This window comes from Leptonychotes weddellii, chromosome 1 (genome assembly GCF_054177405.1).
Source record: "Leptonychotes weddellii isolate Sample4059 chromosome 1, ASM5417740v2, whole genome shotgun sequence".
NCBI classification, from domain to species: Eukaryota; Metazoa; Chordata; class Mammalia; order Carnivora; family Phocidae; genus Leptonychotes; species Leptonychotes weddellii.
In genome coordinates, this window is record NC_138369.1 from 110,650,298 (window position 1) to 110,658,111 (window position 7,814).

Consider the following 7,814-nt stretch of genomic DNA (forward strand, 5'->3'; position numbering starts at 1 on the left):
ACTGTTTTCCAGAGTGGTTGTATCATTTACATTCCAGTCAGCAGTGCATGAAATTTTCCGGTCTTCCACTTTCTGTGGACAAGCTTTTTAATTTTAGCCATTCTGATAGAAGTATAATGGTATATCTTTGTGGTTTTAATGTGCATTTTTCTTATGACCAATGATGTTAAGTATCTTTTTTTTTTTTAAGATTTTATTTATTTATTTGAGAGAGAGAGGGAGAGCATGAGAGAGAGAGATCACGGGCAGGGGGGAGGGGTAGAGGAGCACACTCCCTGCTGAGCAGAGCACCCAGTGGGCTCGATCCCAGGACCCTGAGATCATGACCTGAGCCAAAGGCAGATGCTGAACCAACTGAGCCACCCAGAGCCCCTATCTTAAGTATCTTTTCATTTGCTTATTGCTGTCTATATATATTTATTGATGATGTGCTTGTCTTAATCTTTTGCCAAATTTTCAAATTTTTTTTTGTTGAGTTGTGAGTTCTTTACACGTTCTAGATACAAATTCTTTATCATATAGGTGACTTGCAAATATATTTTCCTAGTCTGTGGCTAGTCTTTTCATTCTTTTTAACAGTGTTTTTTGAATAGAAGTTTAAAATTTTGATGAAATCCAATTTGTCGTTTTCTTCTTTTATGGATTATGCTTTTTCGTTATCATACTAAGAAATCTTTGTTTACACCAAGCTCACAGAGGTTTTCTTTTATGCATTATTCTAAAAGTTTTAAATTGTTTTTTTTTTAAAGATTTTATTTATTTGACAGAGAGAGACACAGCGAGACAGGGAACACAAGCAGGGGGAGGGGGAGAGGGAGAAGCAGGCCTCCAGCCGAGGAGGGAGCCCGATGTGGGGCTCGATCCCAGGACCCTGGGATCATGACCTGAGCCGAAGGCAGACGCTTAACAACTGAGCCACCCAGGCGTCCCTAAAAGTTTTAATTTTTTAGAATTTAGGTCTGTGATCTGAGTAATTTTTATATATGGATTAAAGCATGGATCAGCTGTCTTTTCTTTTTCTTTTGTTTGTTTGTATATTGATTTTTCAGTTCCAGCATCAGTTTTTTTTTTTTTTTTTAATTTCAGGGTTTTATTTAAATTTAAGTTAGTTAACATATATGGTAAGTTGGTTTCACATGCAGAATTTAGTGATTCATCTCTTACATACAACACCCACCTCATCACAACAATCCAGCATCAGTTGTTAAAAACTGAATTACCTTTTTCCCTTTGTAAAAAAGCAGATGTCCATACATGTGTGTGTCTCTTTTGGAATATCTATTTTGTTCCATTGATCTATTTGCCTATCTCTGTCTGAGCTAGCCCTACAACTTTGTTCTTTTTCAAAACTGTTTTGCTTATTCTAGGCTCTTTGCATTTCTACATGAGTTTTAGAATCAGCTTTCAATTTAACACAAAAATCTGGCTAGGATTTTGTTTGGGATATGTTGAATCATATCAATTTGGGGAGAATTGACATCTTAACACTATTGTGTTTTCTGACCTATGGACAGGTATGCCTCTCTATTTACAGATATCTTCTTTAATTTCTACAATATTTTAAGTTGTTATTTCACAAGTCTTATACTTTTTTGTCATATTTTCTAAATATTTCATATTTTTATGTGTTTTAAGGGCATTTTTTTGTAAATCTGAATTTCTGATGATTCATTAGTAGTTTTTAGAAATACAGTTGATTTTTATGTATTGTATGTTGATCTTGGGTATTACAACCTTGCTAATAAACTCATTATTTCTAGTTTTTTTGTTGTTGTAGATTCCATTGGATTATCTATATAGATTATCATGTCTTATAAGATTATTTGCAAAGGCAGTTTCAGTTCTTCCTTTCCAATCTGAATGCCTTTTATTATTTTAAACTCCCCATCCCCCTCAACACACACACACACACACACACCTGCTTTTGTTAAAATCTCTAGAGTAATGTTGTATAAAAGTGGTGACAAGCATCTTTATGTTTTTCCTGATCTTATGAAGAAAACGTTCATTCTTTCACCATTCAGTATACTGTGAAGTGGAGGTTTTTTTGGTAAATGCCAAAAGTTCTCTTCTATTCCTAGTGTGCTAAGAATTTTTAGCATGAATGGATAAGGGATTTTGTCATGTGATTTTTCTGCATCCATTGAAATGATCATGTTTTTCTTTTTTCAGTCTGGAATATTGTGAATTATATTAATTACTGTTTAAATGTTAAGCCAACATTGCATTTCTGGAATAAATGAATAAACCCCACTTGATCATTATATATCGTTAGATTCTGTTGGCCAAAATTTTGTTTTGAATTTTTGCATTTGTTTACCTGAGGCATATTGGCCTCAATTATCTTTTTCTTGCAGCATAATAATAGTAGGGTAATGATAGCCTTATAGAATGAGTTGGGAAATATTCCTCCTCCTCACTTTTCTGGAAAAGTTTTGTTAGGTTTTGAGATTATTTCTTCCTTAAGTATTTAGGAGACTTTTCTAATGAAGCCATCTGGGTCTGGATTTTTACTTGTGGGTAGGTGTTAGCTACAAATTCAATTTCTCTAAAAGTTAAAGGGGTTTAAATGGCTATTATTATGTTTTCACCTCCCCCCCCTCCAGATGGGGTTGGGTAGTGGGGGGGTTGGGCAGAGGGAGCGAGAAAATCTTAAGCAGGCTCCATGCTCAGCGTGGAACTTGACATGGGGCTCGATTTTACAATCCTGAGACCATTACCTGAGCCGAAATCAAGAGTCGGACGCTTAACCAACTGAGCCACCCAGGGTCCCCTAAATGGCTATTTCTTCTTGAGTGAATTTTGACAGTTTGAAACTATTTTTTTTCTGTTTTATCTAAGTTGTAGAATTTATTGCCATAAAGTTTTTCATGATAATCTCTTAATAACTGTAGCATTTGGAGTGATGCTGTATCTCTGATTATTGATAGTGAAAGTTTGTGTCTTCTCTCTTTTCTTCCCCAGTCTGTTTTTTTCTTGATTATTTCAAAGAATCTGTTTATGATTCTTTGAAATAATCATTTCATTGAATTCAACAATAGAATAATTCAATCTTTCATTGAATTATTCTATTGTTTTCTGCTTCATTGATTTCTACTGTATTCTTTCATTTCTTTTACTTAATTTAGTTTTAATTTCCTCTTCTTTTTTAAAGGAGTTATTACATTTTTAAATTAAAGATTACTCCTATAGGACAGATATTTTGTGATCATGTTGAGTTTAATTAATTTGGTTTAGTTTTATATTACAGCTTAAGAAGAAAATTAGAGAAGCTTAAGAGAAGGTTACTTGTTTCTCCTCTGGAGCAGTGTAGAAGACTTTAATGCATGCTTAAGATCAGTGTTTTCCTCTCCATTCGTTTTCCATACCACCTTGAGAGTAGCTGTCTGTTAACTGAAATGCACTGTCTGATTTGCAAAGCATATATGCTGTTAATTACAAGTTTATCATGCTTAAAGAGCATTGGTCTAAATTAATATTTATTATTTTTTATTACAAAAATGTAAGGAGTTAAAGTCAACCAAAAGTTCTGCACTTAGCAGTAGCAGCTGATCTTCCTGTCTTTTCCCAGAGATAGAGTCAGTAAAGATAGCTGCTGAGAGATGGATGAAGCCCAGAAGAGCTAATGGTGCAGATAAAGCCTGAAGGCAGTCTGCTGAATTCCTTCTTGATCTGGGAGAGTGATCTTTTTTGTTCTACTCAGGTCTTAAGTTGAGTGGATGAGAACCACAGCAAAATCAGTGGCCAGATCTTTACGGTTACTTCCTTCAGGTCCCTATGCTTCTAAGTTTCATGAAGGCAATGCAGGGACCTCTTCCTACCCCTCTTCTCACACATGTGACACCTGGGAAGACGCTAGGTACCATTTGGTCATGATTCATTTATGCCATGTACCTTCAGTCTCTAAAATCTCTATTCTCACATATTCTCCTGCCTCAGGTCTCCTATAGCTTGAGTGTCCACCTTATCTATGTTGAACAATCTCGAACATAGAGGAAGCCCCAAGTCAGTGATTCCTAAAGTGTAAATCATGCAGCAACATCAGCTTCACCTGTGACTTGTTCAAAGACAAAAATCTCTTTTTTTTTTTAACTGCTCAAATTTTTTTCCTGCTATCCTGACTACCTAAAGTACTTCTTCTTGAAATGCCACTGTATACTTTTAGTAAATGTATTATGATAACTTATATAGCATTTTGGTACACATTATTTGTGGTCAGAATTATCCCAATTCTTTTTTCTGAGCTCCATTTTTCTTTTTTTTTTTTTTTAAAGATTTTATTTATTTATTTGAGAGAGAGAGAATGAGAGAGAGCACATGAGAGGGGGGAGGAGGGTCAGAGGGAGAAGCAGACTCCCTGCTGAGCAGGGAGCCCCCTGCGGGACTCGATCCCGGGACTCCAGGATCATGACCTGAGCCAAAGGCAGTCGCTTAACCAACTGAGCCACCCAGGCGCCCCGAGCTCCATTTTTCATTAGTAAATCATTTTCATGCCTATTATTAGCTATTGATATGTATATATAGTATATTTTACTGTTTTGAATGAGGAAACCTGTTAATTGGGGAGAATAATAATTTTTCCAAAGTCTCAATGACATGCTTTTCTAAGCGTTGTGTACAATCTCAGGCATTCAACAGACTTAAATAAAAAATAATTTTGGTATTTTTCATATGTTCAGAAAACTTTGATAGTGCATGAGGGGTGGTATGGTCAATTCAAAAGCAAGGGAAATTAAAGGAAAATGAATGCCTAAGCAGCTATGATAGGGAAGTTTCTTGAGCTTTAATCATCTCTTTCTTTGCTGTTTAATTCTGGTGCTACTTAAATTTAAGCATTCTTGTCCATTTCACAAATCTTCATTGCTGTCGTTACGTTCAGAGGCAGAGTGCTGTGACTTAGTTTCCATTAATACAGTCATTTTAGCATTGAACATGTCTGCATTTATAAAGTGAGGGTTGCATGATATAGCTACACTCAAGAGAGAAGACTGAAGTCCAGAGAAATCTTTGGCCTTGGCTGAGATTTCCTAACTCTATTGCTGTTTATTTCTGTTAATGATTTCTGGCAGGCATAGTCTCATGAATAAAACAAGGCACCTGGATGCTTTTTTTAAGAAAAAGGTGGGGGACGAGGGAATAAGGAAATATTTAACACACCTAATCCATCCAGTTTTTGAAAGTTGAAGATAAAAGTTGTAGGGTAGTGAGGACATGTAGGGCATGAGGCAGTGACTCCTCCCCTCAGGTGGCATGCCTCAGTATTCTAACAGTACCAAAGAGGTCTGCTGTATTTCTGCGTCTACATAAGGATTTTCCAGATGCTGTAAATAGTCCCTGATATGTTTTTCTCTAAGAAAATCTAACCATAACTTAACTATTTATATTTTCCTATTACCTCAGTCAATGATAAAAACAAAAGTTACTTACCAAAATCAACATTTATCTTAAGGGATAGGTAATATTTATTTTTGATTTGGTTCAGTTTACCTTATTGATAAGAAATGTGATTGTCCAAACTACTTTTGCTTCAAAAATGCCTTTTTGGAATTTTAATTTAATAATTAGACTACTTAAAAATGACTTAGTCACAAAAATGACTAAGATTTGTGCTTATTTCCCTTAATACTAGAAATGCTGTTTTAAAAAGAAGGCAATTTTGAACAAACAAAACTATCTTGAAGTGGTGAACATTTATGGATTGTCTTATAATACAAGAACAAAATGAATTGCCTTTAAAATTTAGTAATTTTACAAGAATAAAAAGATTTCCAAGTTTGACTCAGCATTTTCCTTTTTTTTAAAATTAATTAATTTTTAATTTTTATTTATTTGACAGAGACACAGCGAGAGAGGGAACACAAGCAGGGGGAGTGGGAGAGGGAGAAGCAGGCTTCCCGCCGAGCAGGGAGCCCGATGCGGGGCTCAATCCCAGGACCCTGGGACCAGGACCTGAGCCGAAGGCAGATGCTTAATGACTGAGCCACCCAGGCGCCCCAGCATTTTCCTTTTATTATTAGACTATAAAGTACTCCTCTTGTAGTAGGTCTTGTAATAAAGTATACACCATCTATGTTTCTTATTACTGCTAGGATGAGTGATTTTATGCTATTAAGTTTTTCAGTTTTAAATATTTTCTGTGGAAGAGTCAGATCAGCAATTTTCAAAATATAAATAATGAATCGACGTTATTTTTCAAAGATAGGAAATTTTAGTGGTAGGTTTCTCTAACTTCTGCACCAAATGCTGCTACCTTAATGCATAGCAAATCTGGGCTTGCTTTTTTAGTGTTACCGGCTTTTATAGAGGAGCAAACCAAACTATTTCTCCTTTTGCTTGAAATAGGGCCTGCCTGGTAGGACAAGAGTAGACCTGATTCTAATCTTTGGTGCATTGTTTTGTGTCTCTAGAGCTTTAGAGAAATAAGGGAGCAGTCTCTTCCTCTTCTCCCATTTGTTCCTACTTTTCTTTTTTTCCCTTCAATGGCTGGTAGTAAAAGCAAATATCTTATTATCAACTATTTGCTATTTGGTAGTCTATTTGCTATTATTATTCATCACAGAAAAACATTAAGCATGCTCTATTTATTTGTTTGTTTACTGAGAGCCCGAGCTCTATGCACATGTGTAGGAGGGGAGGGAGGAGCTGAGGGAGAGGGGGAGAGAGAATCTTAAGCAGGCTCCCCACCCAGCATAGAGCCTGACGCAGGGCTCCATCTCGTAACCCTGAGATCATGACCTGAGCTGAAATCAAGAGTTGGACATTTATTAAGGCATTCCTTATTAAAAATGTTTATTAAAACATCTGAAAATTCATTAATTCATTATGTTTAAAATGTTTTTATCATCTTTGTTGTTTTGCCTTTATTATTTGCATTAAAATAACCTATTTTATCTTAATTATGTTTCTTAAAACTTCAGCTTGTACTGTATATTGCACAGATTAATAAAGATGTAATTTGATATTATCATTTTTACCATTCCTCTTTTTAAAAAAGTTTAGATTAGAAACTTTATCTCTTTTTTTTTTAAAGATTTTATTTATTTATTTATCTGAGAGAGAGCACTAGAGAGAGAGCAAGCACGAGTGGGGGGCAGAGGGAGAGGGAGAAAGCAGGCTCCCTGGGGAGCAGGGAGCCCGATGGAGGGCTCCATCCCAGGACTCTGGGATCATGACCTGAGCCGAAGGCAGATGCTTAACTCTAGGATACTGTAGTCAGTCAAAGGAAGCTCTTTGCTATGCAACTCTTCTGTCAATTTACATGTTTTGCCAGTGGTTAGATAAAAAATGATCAGTTAACAGTCTCATTTATATCAAAATTATATTGTGAGGTAATCATAATGTTCTGTGGTGAAATAGTATATAACTATAGGGGGAACAAAATACTTCATTCCACAATTAGATACAAGACCCCAAATTCAGATGTTCTGGGGGAGATTTTCCTTTTAAGTAATATGGTAATGACACACATAAAGATCTTAGGGAAGAAGATCATTTTCCTAGCAAGTAATGTCCCTAGTTTGGTATTCCAGCTTGACACTACTCTAGGTGCAATTGGATGCTAATGATCAAATCAAAATAAGTTAAAGGAATTGGTGACTCAAGTAGGCATTTCTTCGTTTTTTCAGATTAGAGGAGACTGGTCTCTAAGTCTCCATTCCAGCTACCCATTTAAACATTGTCTTCTGATTTAAGGAATATTTCCAATCTCAAATTTGTTTTGTGATTTGCTATACTCCATATTGTAATATTCTTTATTTTTAAAATGAATTTTCTTTCCTCTTTTACTTGAGGGAATGACAGTTTACCTCTTTAGT